Source organism: Chrysochloris asiatica, unplaced genomic scaffold (assembly GCF_000296735.1).
Source record: "Chrysochloris asiatica unplaced genomic scaffold, ChrAsi1.0 scaffold00118, whole genome shotgun sequence".
Taxonomy (NCBI): domain Eukaryota; kingdom Metazoa; phylum Chordata; class Mammalia; order Afrosoricida; family Chrysochloridae; genus Chrysochloris; species Chrysochloris asiatica.
Window position 1 is genome coordinate 8,089,320 of NW_006408636.1, and position 7,857 is coordinate 8,097,176.

The following is a 7,857-nucleotide window of genomic DNA, read 5'->3' on the forward strand; positions in this document are numbered from 1 at the left end:
TTCCTTATCCTTAGTAGCGTGATTTCTCAAAAATATGAGTTCAGGAGACTTTAGGGTAGTTTAAAAGCCATGGGACTGGTATATGAACGTTTCCTTTGTTGAGATCCCACTCGTTTTTCACTGGAGCCCGTCCCTACCTTACTTTCCTAGCTGTCCTGCAGTACCGGTTCCAGCAGTAAGCTCTGTTGGAATTTGGACCTGCCAGGAGGTGTTGAATTGACCTTGTTTCACTGAGTCAGAGACATTGAAGCTAAATGGCGCAACATGACTTTGCTCCAGCCTGGATTAATTTTCTAATCCATCATCATCAACAATGTTGTCATTGAACTTTATGAAGCATCCTGAAATTTTTCATGGACAGAAAATCGTTATGATGTGAATTGTCGATGGCACAACTCTTCAAATGGCTTAGGTTCTGGCATTGGGCATCTTAATGGAGGTAATTTTGGAACAAAAGAAAATACGGATGGTGTACACATGGAAGAAATAGTACTGAAAACGTAAATCATCAAGGGGATACTATGGTAGAAGTTTCCGACCTTGTAGCAGTACTTTCCATTCTGGGAAAAGTCAAAGACTACATGAAAATAGCATACCTGACAATGAATTGGGAAGGAAAGAAGATAAGAGAGAACAGAAACAATTTGAAGCTAAAAGAGAAACAAACCTTTAACTGCATGTATATGAGAATATTCTCTGAATCCTAAAGCTCCAAGAATGCTGGTCATTAAGAAAGGTAATGCAAAAGACTTACTGCTATCTGGATTCCCAGTAATGATAAATCTTCAGTCACAGCCAGTGCAAGCCTTTAATAGGCTTAGTCCTTAATCTTGCTGTATCACCTATAAACTCTATACAATGGAAAAGCCAAACTAAAGAAAATAAAGTTGGAACTTCTTTCTCTCATGAGTCTGTGTATGGTGTTGGTAAATTTAATACTTTCAAATTAACTGCTAAAATTTTTAGTCCATCGACAAATTCAGTGAAAGAGTGCAATCACTCAAATTCATCTTCACCTGATGACAAATTTAATCAGCAGCCTCATCTAACCAAATTGGCACGAATGTGTACTGATAAAAAGAATGGATTTTTGAAAGCATTAAAAAGGGACAGAGGAGAAAAGGAGTATAAAGATGAAAGCGATGCTATCTCAGAGGAGTTTGACTATTCATTTAATTTGTATAACAGCAATAGTACTCACCAAAAGAGGGATATAAACTGAAATTTTGATGAAAATGAAATTCAACAAGAGAATGGTAATGACTCAGTGATTTCCCAACAGATTATTCAGTCTTCAACTTTTCTACAAACTGATGTTCTTTCAAGTTCATTTGAGGTAGAACACAGGTTGCTAAAGGAAATGGGCTGGGTGACTGGGGGTGTGGGGGAAGGTAGAATCTCCACTGAATCCTTTTCCTTTTGTATAGATTGGTCTGGTGAAAGGAGATGTGGATAGGATTCATTGGCTCAATAGTGAGTTATTGTTATCATGACTAATTGTGATTGTCACAATTGTAAAGGTAGAAGTTGTGTAATATAGGGGTGAGTAGTTAACCTTACATTCCAGGAACAGAGGACTGACCCTAGGACCATCAAAGGAGAAGAGCATGGGTGGAATGTGGGACCCTAACCAGAGAAGCAGCCACACCAGTGATGGATGCAGAGATGAGAGCATGGAGAGATACATCTATTGAGGACTCTAGACTCATAGAAAGAGAAAGGCTGGTGGCCAGGATGCTGGCTTCCAGAATGTGCCTTCATTGTTTAAATGATTATATATTCCCGAGTGTTTTTGTGCATAAAAAAAAAAAGAGGGGAGGAATATAAGCAAATACTGCTAAATGAGGAGGCATGGAGAAGATTGCAATCACTGCAATGAACCAAAATACGATGAGTGCAAAACAGATGTTCTCCCATGTAAACTATCTTTAATTAACAATAAAAGCTTTATTAAAAAGAAGAAAGAAAACTAAGGAAGTTGGCACCTTCACAAATGCAAAACTTGATGATTTTTTTAAAATGCATAAATTAACTAATGAAAAGTACAAAATGGAGTTTTGCAACCAGGATTTTATTCATTTTGTGACCTCTTTTCTGAAAGGAGCACATTTGTCTGTGTGAACTTTGAAAAATGAATACAGCCATATACAAAAGAAACAAAAATCATATGTTAGCACGTATGTCATATGTCTGAGCTTACAGAAAAACTAAATAGTAAGTGTTGTTGTTGTTGTTAAGTGCCATCGAGTCGGTTCCGACCCATAGCGACCCTGGATAGGGTTTCCGAGGTAATTATGGTGCTGTTTGTGAAGCCTTTAGCTCTTAGAACCTGTATAGTAAGGTTGCCTTTCTAAGACTAATATTTGCTCTTTGTTTCATAATCGTTTAAAATTTGAGACCAACCAAATATGACAATCTCCTGGTAAAATTGAATTGTTGTTAAGTACTGTCAAGTCAGTTCCTACTAATAGTGACCCTGTATAGTGAACTGTCATATTAAATTTTATTATCTCACTTTGTCATGTAGAGACTGTAAACTTAATATTGTCTTATGATAATTATACTTGCATTTGATTGTAGTTAGATGTCTTCAAGTCAGTTCCAACTAATTATGATCTTATGTACAACAGAACGAGTCACTGCTTGGTACTGTGCCATCCTCACAATTGTAGTTCAATTTGAGCCTATTGCTGCTGTCACTATACCAATCCATCTCATTGGGGGTCTTCCTCTATTTTTGCTGACCTTCCACTGTACCAAGCATGATGTCATTCTCCAGGGACTGGTCCATCCTGAGAATAATATACCCGAAGTATGAGAGGCGAAGTCATAATGACTTCTAAGGACCATTTTGGTTATATTTCTTCTAACACAGATTTGTTTGTTCTTTTGGCAGTCCATGAAAATTTCAATATTCTTTTCCAACACCATAAATCAAATACAGTTGATAGAATATCTTTTTTTTTTTTTAAGTTGATTTTATTTTGATTCTACAAATGTTTGCTATGACTTAGCTGTATTTTAGGGGGAAAATATTGGATTAAAACTACTGTGTTGAATGTTTCACACAAAAAAAAATCTTGTCACATTTAATCTGAACAATAATCATGAGAGGTCAGCATTTTCAATCTTTAATAAAAGATTATGAAGCTCACAGAAAACTTCCCCCTTGTATCCTCACTAGTTTTCTCCCCCTTCCTTTCCTTATATAAGTAGGGAGCTCTCACTTTCAAGGAAAGGAATAAACTTTCATAAATTCCAAAGAAACTCATCTAAAAACATGAAAACCATTCAATTTGATTCATTCCAAGATTGACAAGGTGAGAGGCCAGTAGAGAATTTCTGCATTTGTTGTTGTTGCTCAGTGCTATTGAGTCAGTTCTGACTCATAGAGACTGGTATACAGATTCCAAGAAGAGGCTGGTGAGTTTGAACCACCAACCTTGTGATTCAAACTGACCTTACAGTCCAGTGTTTTATCCCACAATTGGTGAATCTGAATTGACTACCTTGCAGTTCAAAATGACCTTGCAATAGAGTGCTTAGTGCTTATCCTACAACGCCACACACATATATTGAATAAAGGCATTAAAAGTTTTTTTTTAAAAAAAAGCTAAGCCTGATAGCATTGTCCCTAAAAAATTTATGGGGTTAATTTGCACATATAAATTCTTAATCCATTTTGAATTTGTTTTTGTGTATGGTGCAGGCATGGATCCTGTTTCATTTTTCTCCATGTAGAAATCTAAATTTCCCAGTACCATTTATTAAAGAGACTCTTCTTTCTCCATCAAATGGCCTTAGCACCCCTGTCAAAAATCAGTTGACCATAGATTTGTGGCTTTATTTCTGTTACTTTGAATTCTATTCCATTAGTCTATTTAGCTATTGTTATATGTGTATCAGACTGTTTTGATTACTGTAGTTGTATATTATGCTTTAAAATCAGGAAGTGTACATTCTTCTATATAGTTCTTCTCTTTCAACATGGTTTTAGATATTTGGGGGCATCTTGCCATATCCTATAAAGCTTAGGAATGATTTTCCCATTTCTGTAAAGAAGGCTGCTGGAATTTTTATTGGGTTTGCATTGTATCTATACTCTATCTTTAGTGGAGAGGTGAAATTACTATTTGATGGTCCTTCTGAATCATGGAAATATGAGCTGTCTGTTCTATAAGGTAAATATACCCATTCTCTTTAAAGTTTTTTCAAGTTCTCCTGTCATACCTTCAACCATTTTTGTTTGTCATCTCCAGACTTTCTCTTACAGTGATGCCTATAAACTCTTATTAATAGGGAACTAACCTCTGAAAAGTTGTAAAACAGAGGGAGACTATTTGCTTAAGAAAGCAATGATTGTGGGTTGCTTTGTTGAGTTTTCTTTTCAACAAATCTCCATCAAGGAACTTGTCAAAACATTAAACTACAGGAACATAACCTATTTGTAATGACAATACTCATGAAATGAGTCACTAAATGTATACATACACTTAGCTTTCTGCTCTTCACTAATAATCAAACCTACTCTCTTGGTAACCACCCAGTTCCACAGATTTACTGCCATTTCTTCCACCTGGATAAAGAAAAACATTTGCTTAACCAGTTAGAATATTGTCCATCTCTAATGCTCTGATAGCGTAGTGGTTACAAATCGGGCTGTGAACTGCAAGGTCAGCAGTTCGAAACTATCAGCTGTTCCGTGGGAGAAAGATGAGGCTTTCTGCTCCCATAAAGATTTACAGCCTCAGAAACCCTGTACAGGGTTGCTATGAGTCGGAACCAACTCCACGGCACATAACAACAGTAACAATGATACTTTATTTCTTGTATATTTTACACTTATGTGACTATTGTGGGCCATTTCCAGGTCCTCCTTAACCTTATCCCATCCTACTCTCACACTATCCCCTGAACCAAACTTGTTCATTCCTATCTGTGTGCCTTTATTCATACTATTGTCTTCACCATCTATACTTCTCTTCACTTTCTCTTGATGTAATTCAAACCCAGTTCACTCTCACCAGCTCCATCCATGAAGTTCTCAGCAACCACTACAGTCTACATTCATCGTTCTCTTACATGAATTCCTATATATACTCAGTTTCATATAATTTAGCAATTAATTATATTTTGTATAATTTATATTCTGTTTTAGCTATTATCATTTTCTAACTAGGATTCCTGATATCAGTTAATGCCCTATATAATTTATGTAGCAGTTATTGTTGCTGCTAAATGCCATCAAGTCATTTCCAACTCATAGTGATCCTATATAGAGTTTCCAAGAAGTGGCTGGTGAGTTTGAACTGCCAATCTTTTGGTTCAAATGGACCTTGTGGTCTAGTGCTTACCCTACAGTACCACAACTGGACTCCATGTAGTAATTATAGTACCTGTCAACATGTTAAATAAAGAATATGCATTGAAATAATATTTGATATTTTATTATGTTTTATCTGGAGGTTGGGGAGAAAGTTAATAATAACTTCATTTGGGGATCCAAATGTATATAAAAATAAATCATGCTTATGTTTTGAGGGTACAATGAAAACATAAAACATGTGTTAAAACACTTCTGGTGGCAATTATTGGTCCTGGATGGTACTATCTCCTGATAACAATATGGTATAGCCCTACCTTAAATCTCCCAGGATAATGTGGAAATTATGGTGGTAGTGGCTGTGTGCCGTGGAGTCGGTTCCTACTCAGTGACCCTGTACAGGGTTTCCGAGGCTGTAAATATTTATGGGAGCAGAACACCTCATCTTTCTCCCGTGAAACGGCTGGTAGTTTCAAACTGCTGGCCTTAAGATTCGCAGCCCAATTCATAACCACTATGCTACCAGAGCACCTGGAAATTATGGTAGAAGCTACATAATAAACAAATCAGTACATCTTACTAAGAGGAATATTAACTGGATAAACCAAAGAATACAATTTGTACACAATTATAGTACAAAATTTTATTTTATTTTTAAGTTTTTCTCTCATGTCAGTTTTCTCACCTACAGTTCTCCATTTTTTTCTGATGAGCTCCCCTTTAAACAGATGACTTATTTAGCTTGGATGTCACTAGCTCTTCACTAACTATTCTAGAGTTAACTCTCATGACCATCTCCTCCATCCTCTCTTACATAAAATCTCGAGACCACAGTTGACCTAGTGATTTCCATATGAAATATTATTTTATTTGTTTTACCAAAAGCACATGAAGTTAACATTCCAAATTTCCCAGAAGAATAAATGGTTTGAGGTATTGGGGGCAAGGGGAAAATGAACATCCAGCCTAAAACAGCTTAAAGAAGATTCTTTTTATGGAAATTTGGAAAGCAACTTCACAATATGCATAAAACTAACCAAACTGAACCCATTGCCATGGAGTGGATTCCAACTCATAGTAATCCTATTGAGTAGAACTGTCCCATAGGTTTCCACGGGTATAAATCTTTACAGAAGCAGACTGACACATATCTCCGTGTGGTGCAGCTCATGGTTACAAATTGCCAACCTTTCAGTTAGCAGATAGATGCTTACTCACTACAACACCAGGGCTCTTCTTAATGTGTATAAAGAGACAAAAAACATTCATTCCATTTGACAAGGTAATTACACTTCTGAGACTCTATCCAAAGGAAATAATTCAAAATGGAAAGAAGGTCTAAACTGTTCACTTAATTTGTTGTTGTTCTTAAGTGCCACTGAGTCGGTTCCAACTCATAGTATAGTATGTCCAAGGCTCGAAATTTTCACAGGAAGCAGAAAACTTAATTTTTCTCTCACGGAGTGTCTGGTGGACTCAAACCATAGACCTTGTGCTTTGCAGTCTGGTGCTTATGGGGCCACTGCATTACCTTTCATGTTATAGAGTTCCTCATATAGTTCAAGGAGCCCTGGTAGTGCTGCAGGTTAGGCACTGGGCTGTTAACCTCAAGGACAGCTGTTAACTTCAATGACAGCTACTCGGCAGAAAAAAGATGAGACTATTATTGGCACTATAGGATAAGAACTAGATCGCAAACCAAAAGGTCGGCACTTAACAGCAACAACCATGCACCCAAGCTCATCTGTCAGTTTGTCATACAACAGTGGCTTGCATTTTATTATAATAAATGCAAGCTATACCTCTGGTGTTTCAAATACCAGCAGGGTCATCCATGGTGGGCAGGGTTCAGAAAAGTTTCCAGACGAAGAAAGATTGAGAAGAAAGACGTCGTGATTTACTTCAGAAAATCAGTCAATGAAAATCCCATAAATCACAACAGAATATTGCCTGATGCAGTGCTGGAAGACAAGTCCCCTAAGTTAGATGGCACTTAAGATATACAGTGACCACAAAAATGGATTTAGATCACAAAGATTGTACAGGACCAGGCAATGTTTCATTCTGTTTTAAACGGGGTCACTACAAGTCAGAGCCAACTGACAGTAACTGACAACAACATGTACCCAGAACTTTATGTACATTATTTTTTAAATAAGTCACGACAACTCTAGAAAATAAGTATTATCTTCCTTTAACAGATAAGAAAGCTGAAGCTCAGAGAGGTTAAATATAACTATCAAAATTGAGCATGTATTTTTCTATTGGTCTCCGAAGCCTCATTTTTCCGAATTATGTCATTGGCTTAGAAAACTCAGATATAGATTTCTATATATTTACCAATAGTTAATCAAGAATATTATTTTGTATTTTATTAGTTAAAATGATGACTCATCAAAAGTTATAAACAAATTTTTTTTATACCAACCTGAGTATCCTGTATTTCAGCCAAAGACTCCCTGCTGATATTTGCTATACCCATGAAGAGTTTATCAACTGCATCAGGCATGCTGGGAAAATTATCTTTTACAACC

The 7,857-nt window shown here is 36.5% G+C and overlaps 1 pseudogene; it reads left to right on the forward strand.

Moving 5' to 3' along the window:
* Window positions 1-254: 254 nt before the first annotated feature.
* On the forward strand, window positions 255-6,161 carry LOC102820799 (annotated as a pseudogene).
* Window positions 6,162-7,857: the final 1,696 nt, after the last annotated feature.